The 26,489-nt window shown below is 42.2% G+C and overlaps 1 protein-coding gene across 1 annotated transcript in view; it reads right to left on the bottom strand.

Moving 5' to 3' along the window:
* The window catches only part of tbc1d4 (TBC1 domain family, member 4), a 118,250-nt gene that overhangs the window by 59,113 nt on the left and 32,648 nt on the right, over positions 1-26,489 (bottom strand). The window lies entirely within an intron of this gene.

Here is a 26,489-nt window from a genome sequence, read left to right on the forward strand (position 1 = left end):
AGCCAAGGAAAGTTGATACTGACACTATTACAATTTCCTGATTTCTACAAACACATTTCGAACCAAATGTACAACAAGATAAGATATTCCTTTATTGATTTCCTTGGGGAACATCTGGCGTCATAGGTAGCATCAGGGGGAGGGGAGGTACAGGTATGGGCAGGGTAATGGTAGAAAGACATAAATATAGGCAATACAATTTTATCTGAATATAAAAATATGAGAAAAATAAACGGTGTAAACAAAGGTGCAGATGAGGGTCTATGCCCTATCTGTTATATTATATGTTACAATAAATTGTAATGTCAGGTATGTTTAAACAATGCAATTTAGATTATGTTATAATCTATCATTCTGCTCTGAAAACCCCTCCCATTTAGCGTTCTCTTCTGTGATATCTAGTCAGGAGGAGTGTGTCACACGTGAAACCCCGAAGGGGAGCGTTACCGTCTCAACAGAGGACAGAGGAACCGGAATGACAATGATGTTATCGATCGGTAAGAGTCCATTCTCAGCACAACCCATGCTGTTCTTCACCCACAGCTTTGGCTGGTTAGACACAAAACTAACGCAAAGTCACTGAGCAACACAAACGCCTCAGTCTGTACAAGCCCTGAGATAAACGCTGAAACCTACTTCAGGTGCACCGCGGGATCCAATATGAAGATCAGCGTGGATTGTGCTGAGAAAGTACCAATCAACATCATCACTGGTAAGTAGGAAACAGTAAAATGTGTCCAGAATTCTGAACTTGAAGGGGGGAAATTATTATTTCACTTCAGTAGAACTCTATCTAAAGTCTTCTACAAGTAAGCTGGCAATCAGCAATCACTACTGTCCCGGTCAATCCACTGTTAAGTTAACCCCACCATTCCTCCCAGGTGTCTAGCTCCTCATTCACCTCCATTCATTTTGAGGACCAAGTCTAAATATCATACTTCTGAAGTATAAACAAACTATACAGCAATATAGTTAATATTATTATGTGTAATGTTTTTTTCTGTGTCAAAAGGTACCATTTTCAAATGATCAGTAAAGGACCTATTTCTCACTCGAGTCTAGTTTGACGAACAGAATGTTTCATCTTTCTTCCATGCAAGGCAAAGATACACAGCACACACAACTTACAAGAAATGTACCGGTACTGGTTTTATTATTCAAAAGGTAAATCAGTAAACGAATATCAAATGCCAAAACGAACATGCGCCTTTGACTCAGAATTGTCTGTTTTATTGAAATCTGCACAGCAGTAGCTTGTTTATATTTCAGAAATATAATATTTAGACTCAAAATTAATGGAAGTGAATTAGGAGCATTTGACACCTGGGAGGAATGGTGGTGTGTAGACAACAGGGACAGCAGTGGTCGCTAGCTTACTTGTAGTATGCACTTAAGATCGAGGCAAGACTGCTGAAACTTCACAAGTTCTACTAATGTGAAATATCCCTTTGATGGGAGAAAGAGAAGGAAGATAGTTTTATCTACAGCAAGAGAGAGGAAGCAAACAAACCAGAACGATGCATCAACATTAGCTGATGCCAATTTAAAAAAACATGAGACAGCATGTCTCCCTTGAAAATGATTCGATCAGCAAAGACTATTCTAGGAAGCCTTAATGTAGGATAGGACCAAAATAAAACAAATAAAATAGCCACTACCGCTTGCAGACAGACACCCCTTGCCTATTGCATGAAGTTAATCCAGATGACTGTGATTATCCACCTAATGTAAACAAAAAGCATTGTTCCCTAGCGTCTATTCTCTAGCCTTTGGACCCCCCCTGATGTGTTTTGTACCAATGCCAATCTGCTGTGTTGTGCCTATGCAGCTGTGCCTATTGTGTGTATTGATGCCTACATGGGCACTTTCTGTTTTTAGTCTTTTCTTGTGATTTTACTACATGCCCTGGTCTGTACAGCACTGTGGTCAACGTGGGTTGTTTTAAAATGTGTTTATACATTCGATGTGACTCGACTAAAACGGAAAGACAGTCATGATAAATCATTGGTGCACTTCAGCTTCAGTTAGGCTTCTATGGCCACAGGCTCTGGATGGTGGGCTGGGCCCTCCGTGCAGAGCTGAAGGCAGAACACAAGAGGAGAGACGCTGAAAAGGTTTTAGATGTACATGGTGTTTTTTTTTTATGAAACTTTAAAAATAGGCCCACTTCAAGGCTCACAAAATAACTGGCTACGCAAAATCTACAAAAACAAAAAGACCGGCCGAACAACAGACGGACCAAACACCCACAATGGTGACATGCTCGGGCCGTGAGCCAGGAAACGCCTAGACGGTATACCAAAGACAAAACACAATCTTGGCTGAAAGAAATGAGAAACTTGAAGGTCAACTGTCCCATTCCCGCTCTGCTGTGTTACACAAGACGGTGTCCTCAGTGCCAGAGGAAACGTTTGGGGAAATTCTAAGTAACGTGGGTTCATGGAAGCTGCACAAGTCAAGGCAGAGCGTGCAGAGCGTCCCCGTGTGTATTATTTAGCAATACTGGGGGGACGTCACGCAGGCTACTCCGCCACATGGGTTCGCCTCCAGACATTTTACTGGAGTGAACGGGATGAGTCAGAGTCCAATATCAGAAACCACAAGATCAATAAGCTCCACGAGGCTGTAACAGCGCGATACCAGCTCCTTAATAAGCGAGAGTGGCTCAGAGCTGAGGGGCAGGAGGCTGAGGTCAAACGAATCACTTGTTTAAGTTTAAACAAACAGTGGCTCCACATTCTGCACACATCCAGTGGCACGTCCTCTGATAAGAGCGGCAGGTGGCCTGTTGTGCAAATACATACTTTGGTTTAGCGGCAGGGAAATGTTTTATGGAACAGAAACCACCTCAATCCTACTTCGGGAGTGTAAATTAGGACAGCCTAAAAAGCAGGAAACAGAAGGGGCCAAGGCAGGAAAACTGGAATCTCTATTAGAAATGAATGAGAGTTGTGTTGTCCAAAAAACACGGATATCCTTAATTAATCCGTTATACAGATGTATCACATCCCTGCTACTAATAGAAACAAATGCAGCTATTCTATAAACAAGATAAAAATGTGTTTCCTGACCCTTTGCATGTCGTTTGCTGTGGCTATATGGGCCGTATTAATTAATCATTTCACCAAGAACGGCTTCCCTTCTCCAAAATAGATGCAAGCAGGGCTGGAGAAACAGAGAGGTTCATTGATATAGAAAAAGGGGAGGATAGCGTATACACTCTGCCATCTCTCAAAGCACAGACTTGTAAGAGCAGCAGGGCTGTGGTTTGCATTTCTAAGTTAACCGTCAATTTATTTAGCAGGAAATTCAGGAATACTTGAGGATTTCCAGATCTTTTGCGAGGCAAGTGGGGCACGAGCTGCAAAAACTAAAGCTCTCCAAATACGCACTGGAAAAGCTAAATACGTGTGTCAAAATAGGCTACCATGTTAACAAATATAATAAGGCTTGTATATTTAATCTTACCCTACTGACATTAGATTAGATTAAAATGTATTGTCATCATACAGCACAAGCACAAGTACAACGAAAATAAGTTTGGCATCCAACCAAAGTGCAAATGTAACAGTAAAGTGCAATAGTAATATGTATACTGTACAGGTGATTAAACTGGATATAAAATATATCAATTAGTACTACTGAGTAATAGTGCTAATCAGATGTATGTACAGAGTTGTAGTATTAATATGTACAGTGATACAGGTAGGGCTGTCTTAAATACTTCGAAGCTTCGTTCGATGGCACAAGCTTCGAACATAAAAAAAATCGAAGTTTAAAAAAAAGATAAAAAAAGATTTTTCACTTTTTTCTTACTTCGATTTGTGTGTGTGTGCGTGTGCGTGTGCGTGTGCGTGTGTGTGTGTGAGAACTACCCATCCCAGTTACGACAGCCGAATCCCGTTGTCATGTACTAAGGTCTAATGAATGACCACATAGAATAGAAACTTGAGGCAAGCTGCACATGAACAAAACAACCCCCTCAGTAGATGCTTTTAAAGCAAGGTCCCGGCAGATAGTAAAACACCACAAACGCGCTTTCAAAAGGTAAATTATATTTATTACTGTGGTAGGACTTCAAACCTCCACTTAAATGATGATGAGGATTTAATAAAGGGAAGAAAACAACCCACAAACAATTAACAAACAGGGAGAAGGGTAAGGGGAGAACACACAAGATAATTATAATTAATGGGTAGCACAAGCCCTAGTGACCTAGTGTCACAGGACACAACCACAAACCCTGCGGTTGGCAGTCTGGGAATCCCCCAGCAAATGTACACCACGTGCACAACACAATATAATTCCACACAAGTAGTGGCAAAAAGGCAGAAGGCCCAATACATATATATATATATTAACACATTCCACATGGGTGGCAAGTGGCACTGAGGCCACAATATACATATATATATATATATATATATATATATATATATATATATATATACTTACCTGGTAGCTGCACCAACACGAATACAAGGCCTACCAGGTAAGTGGTGTGAACAACATGAACACACTTAACAAATCAATCCCACACCACAGTGGACAGTGTCATAGTAACGGTTCCACACAAACAACAGTGGACAATGTTAAAATAACCATTCCACACAAACAGTGGTAAACAATGGCAACCTCCAACAGCCTGGTCACTGGTAACTGACACAGAGAGGCGCCCGGACGAGTGTGTGCTGTCTGGTATATCTGTCCACCCGTCCCTCTTGAGGTGATTGCCATCAGCTGTTACCCATTAGACAATCAGCACTCTTCAGTGTAGGGACGGGCGGCACCTGATAGAGAAAAAGAGACAGCATTAGCCATCATTCAAACACACACACACATCACATCCAAAACATAACATATTTACATATACTAACCTGATGTTCAGATGGTGTCATAAATACAGTAATAATGGTAATGACCAACCCACGTACCCATGTACGTCACACCCGTCCAATCTTTCGCCGTCGACTAAAGACTCACTTCTTCAACCATTATCTGAAATGATTTAAAAAAAAAAAAAAAATCTAACCGTGACTAACCTTACTGTCATGCACTTTTCCTAATAAACTAACCTACACTGTAACACGCAACACTTTGATAAACATTGTTACTCAGCTGATAGAGTTGTACCCTTCTTGCTGTCTTGTCGTACAGAACTTGTAAGTCGCTTTGGATAAAAGCGTCAGCTAAATGACTAAATGTAAATGTGCGTGTGTGTGTGTGTGTGCGCGCGCATGGGGCCATTGGGTGGGGCCGGGGGACAAATACACTGGAGGAAAGTAACCCAGCTCAGCACTGCCCAAATTATATCATCACTATTGCCTGTTTGAAGGATATCATCCTTAAATACATATACACCTACATGCCTTGTAGAATTCCACACATAAGAAAGAAAGATACTGGGATGAATAAACAAAATAGGAAATAAAATTTAGATAAGGTGCTACTGAGATGTTTTGGTGAGTTCTTTGTTTTTTTGTGGAAGTTGCCCTTCTTAAAAATGCATGAACATTCACTGATAATTGGTCTGTAGTGGAGTCTACAAGGTCTACATTGCCGGACCATGTAGAATCCGGACCTTGTAGACTGACATAATTCTGTGCATAGTTTAGTCTACACAGGCCATATTTCAAATAATCAAAATCTTACTTCATTCATCTTAAACATTCTTGATTTGGGGGATTGGTAGTTCCCATGAAATCTGAAGTTGTTCAAACGACAACAGCGATCCACCTTGAATTAAATCACACAGCCGAGTGAAACCTTGTTGGCTCAGTCACGAAAGGGGCTACTTAATTAATTAATCAAACCCACTTTATTTATAGAGCACATTTAAAAACAACAAAGTTTATGAAAGTGCTGTACAAGTCCCACAACATAAGATAAAAAAAATTAAATAAAAAAAAATTAAAAATTAAAAATTAAAAAAAATATTTTTTTTAATTTTTTTTCGAAGCTTCGAATTGAAATCGAAGCTCGGCCCCGAAGCTTCGATTGCCAAAAAAAGCTTCGAAGGTCAGCCCTAGATACAGGCATAAAGACACTATGTCAGTAAGTCGTATGACATGTAACAACCCTACAATTAGAAGCTACTGGATCAGATAAACTCATCAACTTAGATCAACTTACTGTAGATAGGGGTGGGGATCACCAGAGACCCCACGGTACCATATTATCACAATACTCAAGTCACAATATGATAGTGTTGCAATATTGTGATGTATTGCGACTTATTACCTTTTTTCAACTGCAAAGTATGTCCCCAGTGGAAAACTTTGTCAACATTTACAATAAAAATATCTATACAACATCTGTTTTATCACTTAATAACTTTGATCATTTTTATTGCAGGACAAATATATTGGATTGATACTTGGCATCCGCCACATTACGATATATTGCCATGCAAGATATTGTGATACTATGCTGTATACATTTTTGACAGCCTCCTCCTGGCCTATGCAATAGATTAGGTAATCACTGTTCTGTTTTGTGCCTCTTTCTCTGTTTACCAACTACCAATAGCAGATGTTGACTTGAAAAAAGAACCGACATCAAATCAGGCAGCTGTCATCTTTTTGCACCTGATCCATTGAAAGGCTTTGTAGCATCACATACAAATAACAAGTAGCCTACTCCGGTCAGGGAGGTGTGGAACGTTATTACATGCTGTAGTTAAACATGTCTACTGTCCCAACGCCATCACAAACGCTAACCTGTGGGAACTCTCCAATCAAGAAACAATAGAAATCCAAATCAGGAGGAGAGAATGGACGTGGATAGGTGACACACAAGACAAAACAAATCAATCACAGAACAGGCTCTGTAACATGGAACCCACAAGGCAAGAGGATGAGGAAGACAGAGAATCACAGGACATGAGATGGAAGGCGGAAAGGCTGTCATGGCAACGACTGGATCAGAGGGTATCATGTTCCTGTTCTTTAGGACATTTAAAAGCCCAAGTAAGTCAGTTAAACCCACCTCATGTTTATGCTCAACTCACAGAAAGATATGCAATACCAGTACAATATGTCCAAATATAATCTCACAATAAAATAGATATATATTATTATACTTCCAATTAAATGTTTTCTAGAATGACATTTACAGCACATTGTAACTGAGCTAGCACTCTGCCTCTTTAACTAAATTGAACAAATGTTCAATGTTAGCTTCCTAGCTAACGTTACTAATGTTGCTTAATGTCGCTAACCTATGTTGCTAACATTAGCTTACCAGCTAGAGCTGCCGCGATTACCGCATTACCGCGGTATCGCTGTTACATCACGGCCACCGCAGAGTAGGCTGAATACCGCATCACCGCTGTTTTTTATAATAATAATAATGAAGTACCCTCCTCTCGTTGGGCTTGCGGCTCTGCAGATATACCCTACTTCTCTATCGAGGTTCCAAGCGACCCTATTGGGTACCAGAAAAGTCACGTGAAACATTGCAGACCACTGATTGGTCAGAAGAGAGACGCGTCACACGTTGGGAGCGTCCTGCAGTTTTTTACATCCTGAATGTCAGCCATTGATCAGAGCTCATCACAATACGGCTAATAACGTTAGCTTTAACTCTCCGCCGGAGTGGACTACCATCGCTCCTCAGGAGTACTAAACGAGACAAAATGATTTTACTGTCTGCAACGAATGTTATAATAAAAGCCCTTCGTTCTATACACTTGTCTGATTGAAAACTTTATTAACAGACCGCAGAATGGGACAACTCAGCACTCTCTGAGCAAAGAAAGGAACTGAGATGGTCCGGTAAATACGCTGATGTTATTGAACGTATAACTATATAATGGTAATGCCACAAAACGAATGCCTTTATTATAAAGTAGTAACTTTATAGTAATAATAATAAGAAAGGGTCGGGGGGGTAACCACCCCTGCCCGCGACACCGAGTGAACGGCGCACGACCAGATGGGGAAACTTCGAATCCGTGTTTCACTTTCAATAACTAATGCGTGCTTGCCGAATCCCAAACAATATTCATGCTGCAAAGTCATCCTCTAAAGATCGACATTTAGACTAGAGGCAGGCTATATGCTATAAAAAGTAGACTACTACTAAAAAAAAAAATGCATTCAAACTTTTTTTTTTTTTTGTGTGTGTGCGTGCGGTAATAACCGCGCGGTAGGAAATATTTTGCAAATCCGTGCGGTAAGGAAAACATCAATACCGCGGCAGCTCTATTACCAGCTAATGGGTCGATCGTAATGCATATTCAGCACTATTGCCTACTAAATGTCAATCAATATCCACAACAAGTCCCTCCCTAGCTTCCTGCTTTTCCAGGAAACACATAAATATGTGGAATCAAATAGCAAATATTATTCATTACAGGCTCACGGACCTCGGTGTTACCATAGGAAATCATTCTGAGATCCCTAGAGTGCAATACCGGCCGCATCCTGCTAGGTGGCACTATCGCCCACCATTTGAAACCTTATTTCACACTGTGTGTCACATCTAATTTCGTCCGGGCGGAGAATTTAGATCAAGCCAAGTAAATCGCTTCATCCAACGTATAGATGAAAAAAAAAAATGTTTCACCTGTTGAAGATAGTTAATGTCAAATGAGCCATAGTATTGTCTCCATAGCTATAATATAGAATATAGATATAGCCCTGCAAACACCGCGACCAGGGCACGAAATTAACTTTTTGACTCACCGGCCAGTGGCGGGTAGATGGGAAGAATCTAACCGCCAAGCATATTTCTTACCTGCCAAATTTTTTTTGATAAAAAAAAAATATAGGCTATATATATTTTATATACATTTTTTTTTTAAATAAAATATATATTATATAATCATACTTGTAGTTGTATTATCTGCGAGACATCGCCACCACGCAATAAGTCAAAATGCTCGCTATCTGCAAACAGCTCCACTGTCTGTGTGTATACTTGAGTAGCCTCCAGCTCCAGCAAGGATTCTCCGGCGCTGCAGCTAGACCCTATATTCAGCTAGACCAGGGGTCGGCAATTAGGTTTGGCCGCGGGCCAGATTTTCCCCAAGCAGTTGCTTGGCGGGCCAGGATCAAAAACAATTTTGCTAATTTAATATACTGATATTGAAAAAAGACAAACGTTTTTCTCTGGTCTGCATCCCCCCAACAACCGTGTGCACTGCGCCGCACTGCACTGCACCCACGCAATCCGCCAAACAAAGTTCTCACTCATCCATTCATTCATGAACAGCTCTCAGCTGTTGCAGATCACCGCGGCGCCGGCGGGTGATGAACAGATCAGAATGCATGAAAACACGACTCACCATACCTCCTTGTTTGTTGTAAGTCCTCCAAAAGCCCTGCTAATGTTTGAAACATGTCATATCCACTCGCCGCCCTCCAATTCCAGATTGGCGTTGAATGCAGCTACTTTATCTGCCAACTTGCCTCGTTGTTGTTGTTGTTGTTGTTGTTGTTGTTGTTGTTGTCGCCACATATTATGCAGAGAGGACGTCGGCTCGGCACGCAAGAATCACCGACCTGTTGCGATAAACCCGTATTTTAAGTATGGCTCCTGTTTATTAAAAGAAGCGTTATATTTCCCCGTTGCTATCCAAAGATGTTTGTTTTGTTTTCTTCAACTCGCTCGCGAGTCGCATCTCGAACGCGGAAGTGAAAGTGCGTTAGGGAAATAGACACCGGGCCCGGTGGGACTATTCCATTGGTTCTCCCAGTCCACCTGACCATTTCTAGCATTTCAATTGGCTATAGTGACAGACATGCTTTTGATGACTGCCGGTAGATAGATACAGCTTCACAATAAAAGACACCCTGGCGTCCTGAGTGAATATTTCCCGCGCGTCAAATAAATATCATATTCTCAAAATAATCTGACGGGCCAGAAATTATTGCTGGCGGACCAATGTTGGCCCGCGGGCCGCCTATTGCCGATCCCTGCGCTAGACCCTACATTCAGCATGCAAGGATTCTCCGGCGCTGCAGCTGGACCCTATTGGTATAATGTTACGGTTCTTTGGTCAAATCACATTCAACATTAGGGTGACCAAACGTCCTCTTTTGCCCGGACATGTCCTCTTTTCACGCCCTGTCCGGGGCGTCCGGGGGGGGGGGGTTTATAAATTCATGGGAATGTCCGGGGTTTCATAGTTTTTCAGTTTCAGTTTCACGGTCCTTTGTGAGCATCTGAAGGCTCAGGACTGCATTTTTCGCCGAACATATAAATTACCGAATTAAAGCGCCATTCGTTACCGTTCGAATGCCATCTGAATCGCCAGAATACGTGCCTCGGTTCTCGAGTTACATGCCGATATGTCAGGCGTGCAACTTTTTACATGGCGCGCCAGATTATTACTCCGGACTCCCGGAGAAGCATGCAGCTGCAGAGCCGCAGAGCCAGCGGCGCTCTCAGGGCCGCGCGCTGACGGCCGCGCTGTGAGGGCCGCTCAGCAGCGCCACCCACCCAATGGCTGAATTGCCAATGGCTGAATTGGAGTATTGCACTGTGCGGGCACAGCTGCGAGATCCGCGCGGGGCCAGACTCGAGGGAGTAAATTAACTATACTTTTGCTCACACATTATCTTGAATGAATGCGTTTATTTATTTCCAACATAAATTGAAAATAAATAATAATAAAAAACAAGTAATAAACAGATTAAAAAACAAACAAGCAGGAGTATAGAATGAAGTGTAAACGGATGTATTCCTACCCCCTTGATTGATTGATTGAAAACTTTATTAACAGATTGCAGAATGGGTACAGTACAGTACGGCTCAATACACACAATTGTTAAGGGGATGCAGACCAGAGAAAGACTTTCGTCTTGTTTACATCAGGGTCCCCCATTTTCAATTCATCATAACATATGACATACATGACATACAGATAGACAGTATACAGTATTCAGTATACCTTCACACTCTATTATCTTATGCAACTCATATTCACTCCACAAACTGAAATATACATACATTGTTGAATGCACAGCCTGTTTCTTGAAGTTACTCTCCTCTAAATTGTAACCCCCCTCTCTATAACAGAATTTTTGGATGTTACCCGGGAGTGAATTGTTTCGTGCTTTAAACATGATTTGTGCAGTCTTAAATTCAGCCAGGTCCCAGAGTTTCATGGCATGTGTGTTTGTGTGTTCCAGATATCCTACCTTATTGATAATCAAATCAAAATCAAGACACGTTAATGTCCCTTCAGGCCCATGTCCCTTCAGGCTATGGATTTGCTGTGTTTTCCAGCTTATACAAAAAATATATATATTATTTTGGAATATTGCAACTATACTACACAAAAACGTGAGTTCAACTCATGTTCAGCCCTATGTTACTCATTAGCACTAAAAGTGATTTTTCTTTATTGTGTACGAAACTTCAGAATGTTATCTTTCAAAAGAGAGCAGGCTTATGAATGTGCTATAAGCATAAAGTATAAAGATAAAAAAAAAGTATGCAGTCCTCAAGTTCAAGTAAAAAAAAATGCCACTTTTCTGGGCGCATGTTATGTGGTTAAATTTGGGATATTGCAACCACTGCAGAAAAATGTGAGTACACAAGTTCACGTTCAACTCAAGTTCAGACCTATATGCTACTCTATTTCATTAGCACTAAAAGTGATTTTCCTTTTTTGCCTTAGTAACTTCAGAATGTTATCTTTCAAAAGAGACCAGGCTTATGCATGTGCTATAAGCATAATGTATAAAGATAAGCTTTGCAAAAAAAGTATGCAGTCCTCAAGTTCAAGTATAAAAAATAATTGCCGCTTTTCTGGGTGCATGTTTCCAAGCATATGTTAAAACAATAAAGGCATCTTTGAGTAAACTTTGAGTAGAGATTCAAGATTCAAGAGGTTTATTCATCACATACAGTACAGTACACAAGACATAGTGAAATGAAAGTGGCCATGCCCGCTTCGATTGTGCAAAGTATCATTAAGTATCTCGAGGCTGGGGCCAGCATGTCCTCCTTTTTGGAAATCAAAATATGGTCACCCTATTCAACATGCCCTCAGCTAGAATACGCATTGAATCAATGTTATAAGACATTGATATCAGGAGCTATCTGTAGCTACTGCTAGCCCGCTAGATAACGTTAAGACAATTTAGTTTACTGGGACATATAGATCTAACGTGAGCTAGCTAACGTGAGCTAGCTAACGTGAGCTAGCTAACGAGGGAACGGAGGTATTATGCACTCGAGTCGACTATTGCTGGAGCATTTGTTGATATCAGCAGCTATCAGTAGCTAGCCAGCTAGATACCGTTAGACAATGCCTCATCATGTATTAAACTAAAAGTGAATAGTTGACTGGGTCATTGTTTAAACAGTAACGGTAGCTCATGGAGGTCCGCTCTAGACTAGAGCAGACTGCCTCTGTGTTGATACGAGCAGAAGCCAATAGTATCCCGCTGCAGGGCTGGGCGGATATGACTCATTGCCACGTTTTTTTTCAAAATAAGAGTATCATACGAACCGAATGTTGCTAAATTCCGGAGCCATCGATATTATGACTGGAGCTGCGCTTGGGGCGGAAATGAGACCCGCACAGATTTTCAAAATAAGAGTATCGTTATGAACTTGATTGATTGATTACACGCCACACGGCGGGCAGACCTCTCAGTGGCGTACGTAAAAACTGAGCGCCAATGGCGGGTGGCGGCCTTTAATTTCGCCCCCTGACCGCGACGCAGTGAAAATCCCTATCTCTTACAGCAGTGGCCCATTGAGTACAAGGATGGATAGAACGGCTGGCCGTGAATGAGTTAAGCTACTGCACAGCCCTTTTTTTTATCTTGTGTTGGTGCCACCTACTGCGAAAGTTGGATGCACCAGTGCCACTAGTGGAAAGCTTAGTCTAGAGCCCTGCTGGAAATGCAGTAAATTATAATGTTACTCAACATGAAATCACATTTCAAGGATAAGGCCGGTGTAATTTTATTTCCAGAAGTCATAGAACTCCATTGTTTTCCAAAGGGTCACAGAGCCATACATCATCACAGTGATGGATTACACTAACCAGAGCCAACAGTAGGTGCGGTACGGTGGCCAGTATAGGAGAGATGCTACATTAACCTGCTTACAACAAGGTACATATATTTGGACCGGAGGATCAGCATCTCGTAGGTCAGTAACGTTACTCAAAAGATCATGAAGGGCATCTTCCTTCCCTGACGAGTCTGGAACTTAATCCTCCGGCAATCGTCCACAACCGCAGATCCACTTCGTCAGGAAGATACGGTCGCTGTCTCTCCTTTTGAAACCATTGTTTAGAGTTATGTCAGGCTATGTCACAGTCACAGGTCATGTGAATCTAGTGTTGCCTGTTACACCAGTTGGTTGACGTCAGTGTGCCAGTTCTGTCTACAACAGCCATCCCATCTACCCACCAGTTCTATGTCTATAACAGCCATCCCATCTAACCACCAGTTCTATGTCTACAAGAGCTATCCCATCTACTGTACCACCAGTTCTATGTCTACAAGAGCTATCCCATCTACCACCAGTTCTATGTCTTTAAAGTTAGTTCCGGGACTCAACTAAAAGCAGCTTTGTTTCAGAATACACAGCTTTGACATTGTATTCAAAACTGGGACTAGGATTGGGTACCGTTCACATTTGAATTGATACCGGTACCAGGACCAGTTCCTTTTTTCGATACTTACATTTTACATTTACATTTAGTCATTTAGCTGACGCTTCTATCCAAAGAGACTTACAAGTTCTGTACGACAAGTCCTCAGGAAGGGCACAGATCTACCAGCTGAGTAACAATGTTCATCAAAGTGTTGAGTGTTACAGTGTAGGTTAGTATATTAGGACAAGTGCATGACAATAAGGTTAGTTATTTTTTTTTATTATTTCAGATAATGGTTGAAGAAGTGAGTCTTTAGTCGACGGCGAAAGATTGGACGGGTTTCGGCTGTCCTAACTGTGGTGGGCAGTTCGTTCCACCATTGTGGGGCAAGGACTGAGAATAGGCGGCTTCTCCTTGATGACCCTCCCGGAGCTGGGATAGGAGTGTGTCAGAGCGTAGGGGTCTTGAGGGTGTGTAGTTAGAGACTATTGACCGGAGGTAGGTGGGAGCGGTTCCCTTTGCCGCACGCACGGTATGAGATATAAAAATAAGTCCAAACTTCGCAACGTCAACATTGTTTTTTATTTAGAAAATGTTATTTACTGTAACACACCACACAAACTAAAACGCATAATAAATCTTGTATTATGTTTTTAAATGTTTAAATATCAACATTATCTGGCCATCCTCATTAAATATTATCAAACTCCTCTGACCTCGTTGGTCTTTCCAAAGACCCAAGAGATGGAATTGCAATATAGTATAGTCTAGTATATTACACTCATAATTATACTAAACATGTAAAGGTACTGAAATTTGGTACCGATTGATCTAGCGTGAATCAGTACTCTGTAGTACCGATGTAATTCGGTCGGTACCCGTTAAAAGTACTGAGTTCGAGCATTGAAGCGGGGTCGGGATGTTGGTCCTGAGGGGTCCTGGGGTGGGTGGCGGGAGTGGGGGAAGAAATGTCTTTTGTAATGTCTGTGGCAATATAATTATATTTTTATATTCAGTTTTCATAATTTTTATTATTTCTAATCTATCGCTGTATGGGATGGTTTGGGCCCTTGGTGTTGTGGGTTTGGTGGTTTGCGGTCTCGGGCTGGTGGGGGCCCCTGGTTCGGGGTCTCGAGTATTAAAGAGGCATGATGCTCTGACTCACTGGGGCGCTGGACTCGGGGTCCTCGTAGGGTGGGGACCGTAGGGGTCGGGACGGGGGTGGATGAGGGCTCGGGATATTTCATATTTCACTGTTCTTTATTTTATATTATTTATACTGCTTTACTGATTAATTTAATTTGATTTAATACATTTTTGTTATTATTATTATTATTGAAGTACTGTCCGGTGATGTCTTGTATTATTATAATTATTATTACTGTATTATTGTGTTGTCTCTTGTTATATGTGAAAAAAGAAATTATAATAATTTGATCACAAAAGAAAGTACTGAGTTCGGTACCCAACCCTCTCATGGACCTTTGACTGGTGAGAAATGATCCCGTGTGGGAATCACAGCTGGGCAGTGCGGCCTTGGGTGGGCTGTTTTGTCTAAGCAGCACCGCCCCACCATGCAAACCATGACACACAAGGCCGGCTTAACATTTAACCCTTTCACTACCACACGACAGCAGGTTAACCCTTTCACTACCACACTACAGAAGGTTAAGTCTGTAGTGTGGTAGTGAAAGGGTTAACCCTTTAGTCGTGTGACAGTGAAAGGGTTAACCTTCTGTATTGTCGCAGTGAAAGGATTAACCGCTTGGTAGTGTGGTAGGGAAAGGGTTAATGACCTCTTGGATTATTCATGAGCAGGATGATGCCACGGCACCATTTGATCAGATTAATTATTTGCACTAAAAACCCAATAAGCACCGGTGCCCTGGGCGGGGAGTGGCGCAGGGATCTGTAGCGGAGCAATAAAAAAGAGTCTCTCTCTCTCTCTCAATGACAATCATTGTGATACAGAGCCAGCCTGCATAAACACAAATAGCCACATTGGGGAGAATAGATATTGGATTGGGGAGAATAGGATTGTCCGCTCCGAGTTAGCAGACCTGCAGACAGCTGTTCTCCACGTAGCATCCGTACAATAGGCCGAAAATCAGATCAAAGCAAAGAGATCTATTATCGAACACAATGGTTTGTACAAAAAGCTCTTTTGAACCTCATCAAAAGCATCGTGCCGCGTCACCAGGAAACAAGTCCCACCTCACAGGATCAGTCCAGAGATCTGGGCCGTTCAGACTGCCGTTGACAGATGAGGGCCATCGTTTCTCAGTACAAGGATGGAAACAACCTAATGACAGGGATAATAGTTTCCAGCAGGTCAGTGAACAGACGACTCTCCTTTGTGCCATGCTGCTATAAAAGTGTGCTGCACTGTACTGGACTCCACTGTGCTGTAATAATGTAGCAGGGCTTTGCCTAAACAATGGTATAGAGGCAACATGCCAGCGCTACCATGTGTTAAATTTCTTTTAAATGGTTTTCTTTTTGTTTGTTTTTTGCAGTGAAAGCTTGGGGCCAGCTTAGAAAACAGATCATCATTGTCTAATACATGATTGCTCTGTCCTCTGTGTGTGTACATGCATACGTGTGTTTTTGTGTTCAACGTTAAACTATTGTGCAACCGTATACAATGTACTTAACGTTGTAAAGGAAACGTACCCTTGTGTTTGCTATTTTATTGAAGTTGTGTTTTTAAGTTGCAGGAAATTAAAGCAAATGGCTTCCTTTATTGTAAATGTTTTTGCCTCCCGCTCCCGGACAGGGGGGGCACAGCCCACCTCCGGACCACCCCCTAGTTGCGACTCAAAGTACAATGGAAGTTAAATGAGCTTGGCTAAGAGGTTTCCACTCTGGCCAGCTAGGAGAACACTGAGGAGGTGAGAAGGGGACGCTGGCCTTAAGAGTAGAGAGGGGTGGGGCTGGCCTTAACACATTCAGGGCCATTGGGATTAGACTATGAGGCCAGCTTTTCATTACAAGTTTTCACTGTGCGTGAGGTTGTTTGTAGAGCTAAATCTATATTTTATATTATTGCTATGTGTCCATTGTCATTGTCAATTGACAGTATAAACTTTCCCTTCAATATGCCATAAAGAAATAATTTTTTCATCAATACGTTCCCGTTTTATAGCGTTGTGAATATGAACTATATACCGGAATGGTCTGGGGTAATTCTTGCAAAGCTAGTTATAGGGCGCTAAGCTAATAACGTTAAATCGATTGGCGTTTCGGCCCTACACAAGCTAGAGTTAAAAATCTAAATGCATATGATCGGTATCATGGTCCACCATGAATGCATGAAGGGGGGAGGGTTGTTTCAGGGTTTCCGTTAGAAAAAATTTTTGCCGGTCTCCGTGACCTGCAAGATTTCAATCTACCGGACAAATGAGATTAATTCCGGTCATAGTTTATTGAGCTTTAAAACAATTGAATAAAGAATGTCATCCTCAAGGCATGTAGATTTATAATATTATTACTTAAAACTATAGGCTACTTTTGCGTATACAGTCATTAATATATTCCAAATAAAATAAGTCCCTCGATACTCCGTGCTGCTGCTGACTTGAAATAAAATAGACCGCGTATGTGGGCAGTCGGTCCGACACTAAACAGCAGTCTGTTATAATCACATTTTTATGAGCTAACGAATTCCGTTATATTGGACATTTGTATTAATTATATCAAGCGAAGAACTGAGAAATTTTGCAGAGAGAGACGGCAACATTATCGTGGGTTTGCGTGATGTATATCTCCACCTCCCAACGACTTGGTGCTGGTCATAATGTCCGGTGAAAACAACTCCCTCCAAGCACAACTTGACCACCCGAACCGTACCAAAACAGGCCAAAATTAAATAGCCCATGCGACGAACGATTCATTACATTCGTTTCATCGTTGCTCCACCAAGCAGCCGGTCCAACAATGAAAGCTGTTATCAGCGCGAGCCGGCCGCAGTTAGTTTGCAAGAAGCATCCAGCTGCAGACCCGCAGAGCAGCTTTCCAGGTCTGGGGACCGCACTGTGCCAGCAAAGCTGGTGGGTTCTGTGGGTCTGCAGCTGCATGCCTTCCGCAAATCCAGCAGCAAGCTCTCGCTGAGCGAAGCAACGACAACAAACGCAATGATTGTTTCGTTCATCGCATAGGCCACCCAACTCCAGCCCATCCAAATACAATTCAAATAATCAAACTGTGCCCAGAGGGAACTATTTTCACCGGACACTATGACCGGAGAGATTAAATATGTCGGACTTCAACAGATTTTGCCGGTCAAATACCGGTAATTACCGGCTAACGGAAACGCTGGGTTGTTTCTGATTATTGATTACCAATAACGGCATTCGTTATTGCAACATCATATACGCTGACCGGGTGAATGGCTATGAGAACAAGGCCCGATCAGACTGCAATTGTACGTCAAATTGCTCTTACCTGTGGCCGGTTGGATTCCAAAAAGAATTTCCCAGTTATTTGATCGCCATCTGGTAGATCGATATGGCTGATGCTATATTCCTTTACTGCATACTGAATTCGACGTCGCAAAAATTATTCCAGGCGATCTGGTGAAGCCATAGCTTTAGGCTAACAGAAAAGTTAACCCGGAGCAAAAAAAAAGTGACACCCGGTCTGCTACAGGGGAAACTGCATTCTCGAGACAGCGCAAATACCAGGATCTGGCCGGTACTTTCGGAGTACCAATATGCCTTTTCCAGCCAAAATACAGCTCTGTGACAACATCCGGTATATTAAAATGGAATAAAAACAAAAACAAGCTTATCACGTATATATACGTGGTTGGCCGTCAAGCGCTGGCTCCCAATCACGTATATCGTGGTTGGCCGCGAATCGGTTAAGAGTAGAGAGGGGTGGGGCTGGCCTTAAGAGTAGAGAGGGGTGGGGCTGGACTTAAGAGTAGAGAGGGGTGGGACTGGCCTTAAGAGTAGAGAAGGGTGGGGCTGGCCTTAAGAGTAGAGAGGGGTGGGGCTGGCCTTAAGAGTAGAGAGGGGTGGGGCTGGCCTTAAGAGTAGAGAGGGGTGGGGCTGGCCTTAAGAGTAGAGAGGGGTGGGGCTGGACTTAAGAATAGCGAGGGGTGGGGCTGTGGCCCCTTGGCTCTCCCCACGGTGTGAGATTTAACTCATTGTCTTGGGACAACCAAAAGGGATTCCTCCACAATATCAAAGCCCACAAGAAGAATCCTGTTCAGCCTAACCGCAAGAAGATGAAAAGCTGCCTGTCTACTAATAACCAAAAATGTGGCAATGTGAAAATATGTAATGTGGGTAATTGCAGGAATTCTCTTGGCTGTACATGCAACTAAACTGCAACTTGGGCTGTACAGAGCATTTCAGAATGAACATGCACGTTTCATATTCCGAATAGGGTTTATTTTCAACACGGTCTCATCAGAAAACATAAAGCGCCTCAATGAGAAATATTAATTTATGTTCCGTGTGGATATTCTTGCTTCCAAGCTGCGACAGAAAATTGGCTTCCTGTACAGAAATAGATCTAGCTTTCCAGTGATCAGTTGAAAGAGGATTGTTGAAGCGGTTTATTTTTTTGAATACATTTTGAACTATGGTGATTTATAGGCATGCTGCAGCATCAACTCTTAAAGCCCTGGGCCCTCATTCATCAACGTGTGCGTAGAACATGTTCTATTTCCACACGTAAGCACAGAATTTAGAATGAGTGTATGCACAGGGAAGTCGGGATTCATCACACGTGCGTACGCAGGTTCTACGCACACCTGTCATGATGAATATGACTTTGATCCTACGTTTGAGCTCGTGCACTGTTTTAAGTATTTGCATACCAGAAACGCCCCGATTAACCATATACGGTAATGGAATACACCCATGAAATGTGGAAAAATGGACTAAGCCGAGGGAAGCGTGTCATGAGACAGGCTGACAGACGTGTACACTTACGGTGATGTCGGATATGATATCTATTAACCATTGCTGCCTGGGCAGCGCAAACACTAATAAATACCGCGCTGGAATATGACTGCCTTTTCCCGTGTTGTTTGATTAATACCCAGGGATTAAAGTTCTCCTCAATTTTATTCCAAATCGCGATGGATCTCCCGTCAATTCTCTACCTGCTGCATATGATTTCTAGAGGCATACTACAATCTATTTTGATGTCAGTATTGGGTAGCCTATATAAACAATAATACGAGAGCATATACAAGAACAATGAATCTTACTGCCATGTATGATGTAGCAGATACGCCATGTGTAGCCTGCCTATATGTGATCAATACAAACATGAACTTGAATTCCATCATGTCTGTGTGCGGGTCACTGCGGGAACTCACAATGCTGTTGTCACAATGTAAATAAGAACGTGCACTGAAAAATTACAGTATGTAGTTGGTTGATTATTTGTATGACAGTCAGTAAACCCTTGCAAAAAGTATCCGTTTTATTTAATGAATTGAAAACATTCAGCATCGCCTTCCTCCCGGCATCCAGCAATAACATGTATCAGGCAAATGCGCATCGCAACATTGACTGAGTGGAATCCCTTTCTATTCACATAACTGCATTTGTGATGGAGCTTTGACAGCTACAGTAACAGTCTATTGCTCGATCCATCTCCAATATCACGATGGACCGTGCCGGTGGCAAAGACCCGAGGGTGGAGAGGATCTTGAATGAATTCCATCATCATATATATATGTTGTGTGTCTGTCCACTATGTTTGTTACTTTGTTATTCCCCCCCCCCCCTATCTATGTAAAGCGACCTTGGGTCTCTTGAAAGGCGCTATATAAAATGAAGCTATTATTATTATTGTTATTATTATTATCATCACATCTGTGCGGGAGCTCACAAATAGACTGTTAGTCTCAGTGAAGTTTCAACGGAGGTCATCTATTCTAACCAACAGATTGAAGTAGAAAGCATTTCGTGACCAATCTTATTTGGAAACATGACACACAAAATAATTTGCTTTTTATTTGAAACAATATCTAATCGCGTTTGGAGGTTGGTGTTTTGCGTCTGCCCCCCCCGTGCCAAACAAGCAGGCCAACCTCTTGTTCGCGTGTGAGCCCGTTATAATTACACTACTGTCGCTATTTTACAATGAACTATAATGAATTACGGGTCATACAGAAGTTGAACACTAATGCACGGAAGCTTATTTCCGCCTTGAAACTAATGCAGAACTGAGGAGTGCTTATGCGTAGAGCTGCCGCGGTATCGGTATTACCGCGGTATCGCTGTTACATCATGCCCACCGCAGCGTTGGGCTGAATACCGGCATCACCGCTGTTTTTTATTATATTATTATTATTATTACGCTCTCGTTGGGCTTGCGGCTCTGCAGATATACCCTACTTCTCTGTCGAGATTCCAAGCGACCCTATTGGGTACCAGAAAAGTCACATGAAACACTGCAGACCACTGATTGGTCAGAAGAGAGACGCGTCACACGTTGGGAGCGTCCTGCAGTTTTTTACATCCTGAATGTCAGCCATTGATCAGAGCTCATCACAATACGGCTAATAACGTTAGCTTTAGCTCCCCGCCGGAGTGGACTATCATCGCTCCTCAGGAGTACTAAACGAGACATAATGATTTTACTGTCTGCAACGAATGTTATAATAAAAGCCCTTCGTTCTATACACTTGTCTGATTGAAAACTTTATTAACAGACCGCAGAATGGGACAACTCAGCACGCTCTGAGCAAAGAAAGGAACTGAGATGGTCCGGTAAATACGCTGATGTTATTGAACGTATAACTATATAATGGTAATGCCACAAAACGAATGCCTTTATTATAAAGTAGTAACTTTATAGTAATAATAATAAGAAAGGGTCGGGGGGGTAACCACCCCTGCCCGCGACACAGAGTGAACGGCGCACGACCAGAGGGGAAACTTCGAATCCGTGTTTCACTTTCAATAACTAATGCGTGCTTGCCGAATCCCAAACAATATTCATGCTGCAAAGTAATCCTCTAAAGATCGACATTTAGACTAGAGGCAGGCTATATGCTATAAAAAGTAGACTACTACTAAAAAAAAAAATGCATTCAAACTTTTTTTTTTTTTTTTTATGTGTGCTGCGGTAATAACCGCGGCGGTAGGAAATATTTAGCAAATCCGTGCGGTAAGGAAAACATCAATACCGCGGCAGCTCTACTTATGCGTAGTAACGATATTCTACCACTGGGCGTCAGCTAAGTGTGCTCTGACCTGTGCGTAGACGTAAGCACGGAGTCAAGTTCAAGTTGAAATTGATGAATCCCACTCTTTGCTTAGAAATGATCGTACGCACAGGGTAAGCACAAATCTGTGCGTAGAACACGTTGATGAATGAGGGCCCTGGACTCTGTCCATCATTCTGCCCTCAGATTTATTACTGGTGACAAATATGATATCCACCACTGTGTCCTTTATGAAAAGGTTGGATGACCTTCTCTGGTTGGAAGGCGTAACCATCATTGGTATTTGTTTATCTTTAAACGTCCCTCTTACATCACAGCGCAGTTGGAATGGAATCTGGGAACCTATTCTACACGTTCAAATGACTGGTTGGTTCTTAGGGTTCCTCATGTTTGTTCTTAGGGTCCCTCATGTTTGTTCAAGTGACTGGTTGGTTCTTAGGGTCCCTCATGTTTGTTCAAGTGACTGGTTGGTTCTTAGGGTCCCTCATGTTTGTTCAAGTGACTGGTTGGTTCTTAGGGTCCCTCATGTTTGTTCAAGTGACTGGTTGGTTCTTAGGGTCCCTCATGTTTGTTCAAGTGACTGGTTGGTTCTTAGGGTCCCTCATGTTTGTTCAAGTGACTGGTTGGTTCTTAGGGTCCCTCATGTTTGTTCAAGTGACTGGTTGGTTCTTAGGGTCCCTCATGTTTGTTCAAGTGACTGGTTGGTTCTTAGGCCTTGTCCAGACAAAAACTATTTTGATCCGTTTCATTTTCGTTTCGTTTTAAGGTTTCCGTAAAAACGAAAACGTCTCAAGATAATAAGTGCATGCCACAAATTTATAAAATAAATGTCTTTCCTGTTTCTTTTATTTTGAAATCCCCCGACCGGAAGTATTATAGTGTCTGTTGCTAGCAGCTTAACTTGTGTCGGCCGGTTCTGTGCTTTTCGAGCTAACTTAACGTCATTCGTTTCCAAAGGAGAAGAGAGAAAGACCGCGGCTCACATGCAGCTCAAACTACCTGTTGGAATAAATTAATTGATTGATGTTTAACTTGTCCCTGTGTGTGTCCAGTCATTTCGACTAGCAAACGTTGTATTTAACGTTACCTCAGGATACCACTGTCTATTGTATTTAGTTGGTTAGCTATTTAGCTAATGTGGATAGCATTTTGAATAGCATCAATTTATTTTTATTTTTATTTTCTTATCTTCCCCCCATAGGGGGGGGTGTCATTGTAGCCTAGACATTAGTGGTCTAGGTCAGTGGTTCCCAAAGTCGGGGTCGCGACCCAAAGGTGGGCCGCGAGCAGCCACGGGAGGGCCGCGAGATGATAAAAAAAAAAAATAATCAATCAATCAATTTTTTTTTTTAAGCCACTGAACTTAGAAGCAGGCCAGGACAGTGTTTCTAGTTGTATTCTAAAATTATATTCTATTGTATTCTAAAATGTGACTATATGGTTTTATATCAACTTAATAAATAAACAAAAACGAAAAATCTACTTATTTCAACGAACATTTCAAACTAAATAACAGATTATGCACATAAAACGCTGAAAACAACCGAAGCAACAATAGTATTTTAATGAGGCTATTATTATTATCATTATTATTTTGCAACAAGTTAGCCCTCTCATAAATAGCACATATAAATGAATAACTAACTTGAACTAACTTAATAGGCTTGAAGTGATATTTGGCTTAAAAAATCGGTCGCCTGGCAAAAGAAATAAAAATAAAAGCCTGACGATGTGCATTGGGCCGTGGCTCTCTGACGCCTTATTTTCTGGGTCCCGGCCTGAAAAGTTTGGGAACCCCTGGTCTAGGTGTCTGTGTTGTCCTTCAGGACTGACCCATGTTGATGCAAAAGATGTCATTTATTGTATTGTCCTGAAGTACTGTGTGCAAAAAGAAAAAAAGAAAACTCAATCAAGTATAAGTCATAAAAAATGAATAGCATCAATGCTAGCTACAGCTTTATTTACAAAATTATGGAGGCTTTTTAAACGTCAAGCTATATGACGCTAATCTCTAGTTAGTATCGTGTATTGCATCACAGTAGCCTCCCGATCAAGCACAATAGCTTCTGTAACACGAATGCAACTACTCTGATGCCATTGTTGTTTAATAATAACTCCCGGTGTTTAACACATTCCCGGCCATTGGTGGCCGTCTAATCTCACGCTATATGGCCAGCATTTCAAAACAAACTTGCATTGTGCGTGAGGCTGTTTGTAGAGCTAAATCTATACTTTATAGTATTGTTATCTGTCCATTCTCATCGTCAATTGAGACTATAAACCGTCCCTTCAAAATGGCTTAAAGAAATTAAAAAAAATTGGGCCGGTTGGATCCCCAAAAGGATTTCCCAGTTATCGATCGCCATCTGGTAGATCGATATGTCCATTGGCTGATGATATATTCCTTTACTGCATAGTGAATTCGGCTACGCAAAAGGTATTCCAAGCTACAGGCTACACGTATAGATTCCAGCTAACAGCAAACTCCATTAAAAGTAAAAAAATAAAAATAAAGCACCGTTCAGCCACAGGGAACACTGCATTATCGAGACAGCGCCCCTACGAGGATCTGGCCGGTAATGCACTTTTCAGAATTCCAAGAGTAGGGTAAATCTGCAGTGCCGCTCGGTGACATTGAGTAGGTTATTAAAATGGAATAAAAGCCAAAACAACCTGGCCCTCTACCGTTGGATCCGAAACACGGACATGTCCGTGGTTGGCCGGGAACCAGTTAATAAACACTTCTAGCCAGGACATATAAGACATATATGTATCATGTTTCTTTTTTTTGTCTGGGTTTGCATGCGGATTAAGGGAGATGCGTGTGAGCATGTGTGTGCGCCTCAGTCGGGAGTGTGTGTACAGCAGAACCCCGCTCCGCTTCAGACAGATAGAGAGAGCACAGCAAAAAACTGTAAAAGCCTGATCAAGCTCAATAGCTGTACATGCCATTGTTGTGATGTTTTCACACGCGGGGTAAGGGAGGGGTGGGCTATCGCGGCATCGGTTCAGGAGAAGACTCGTATCGCTTGTAAAGATGGTGACGCAATGGGGGGCGTCTTCAGAATTGCGCACTCTGGGAGCTGGTATCAGAAAGTATCGTCTTCAGGCTGCCAGAACGCAGTTCCGTGTGGCAGAACGGTGCAAACGATCAAAATACTTTGCCTAAAACGACCAAAATCATTTTAGTCTGGACATGGCCTTAGGGTCCCTCACGTTTGTTCAAGTGACTAGTAATAGTTCTTAGGGTTCCTCACGTTTGCTCTGCTTTTTCCTTTGATGCTTCCAACACCTGGAATGCCCTCCAACAGACGTTCAAGCTTCTCCCTTATTTTGCTGCATTTAAATGTATGATCTCTGACCACTCCCCACTGTGTCGACTTGTAACCGTCCTAGCTGATTTCTATTGTGTATTCTTATTTGTTGTGCCTATATGTAAACTGTGTAAGCTCATCGCCGCTGTAAAGGAGGATAGCCTCAGTGTCTTAGGAGTTGAAATACAGGTTTGAAATGGTTTCTGCCTTCGGGAGAGAGAGAGATTAGCTCATGTTCACAAATATTGATTGACTGTCTTAGGCCATGGAAATAACATTAGCATTTCTAATTTGAGAGGTGTTCCGAGGCTTTTACCCTGCATCCTTTGTCTCCGTTTTTCATTTATTCATTCTACCTGGCCCACTGGGCCAGCGCACAGACTTTTCCACAAAGACTTGCCAACTGTGATCAAAGTACTACACATTGTATTCAATGGGTATTTATTAGGTATGCCCAGTTGGGCGGGTGGAGCCCTGCCCCGTCACATGCGCCCCCCTCCTGTGATGTATGAAAGCAGCACAGCCCCCTCCCTCCCTGTGCACATGCGATGGGTGGGCGGGTTCCTGAAGCGCTCCGCCACTCCTCCGAGGCGTTGTGGGGATGGCAGGATCAATTTGGGTGGTGTTCTCCTTTAAATTAAAATGGGCATCCACTTCTGAGTGTGAGAAATAACCTTTTTGGCTGTGTGTGTGTGTGTGTGTGTGGTGTGTGGTGTGTGGTGTGTGGTGTGTGTGTGTGTGTGTGTGTGCGTGCATGTGTGTGTGTACATGTCCTCTTGGGTATACTGTAGATATCATCAGGACTCTAGCTAGCCAGTAATCACAAAAGCAATTTTGCTTCCATCACACTTTACATTTAATTCCTTTCAATTACTGTGCAATAAGTAGCCTCACAATGAACCAACAATTGAGGACCTCAGACGAAGAACAATATAAGTCTGTTTGACATTCTCAGAGGAACAATGTTTTCAAACGTTATTATTAAAGTTAACACAATATTATTTATAATTCACTCAGGTGTATTATTGATACTCTCATTGATACTATGTTTGTTTCTGACTCAAAGTGTGTGTGTGAGAGAGAGAGAGAGAGAGAGAGAGAGAGAGAGAGAGAGAGAGAGAGATGAGGAAGGGGCAAGAGAGAAAGAGAGCTGGGAGAGTGTGTGTGTGTGAGAGAGAGAGAGAGAGAGAGAGAGAGAGAGAGAGAGAGAGAGAGAGAGAGAGAGAGAGAGAGAGAGAGAGAGAGAGAGAGAGAGAGAGAGAGAGAGAGAGAGAGAGAGAGAGAGAGAGAGAGAGAGAGAGAGAGAGAGAGAGAGGGGGGGCAGGGGGTGTGAGTCCTCAGCCCTTGTGGCTGAATGTAACAAGTTCCTAACGTTTTCTTTCCCCTATTATTTCACGCACACTTTATTCATTGT

This window comes from Notolepis coatsorum (genome assembly GCF_963971535.1).
Source record: "Notolepis coatsorum genome assembly, chromosome: 3".
NCBI lineage: Eukaryota > Metazoa > Chordata > Actinopteri > Aulopiformes > Paralepididae > Notolepis > Notolepis coatsorum.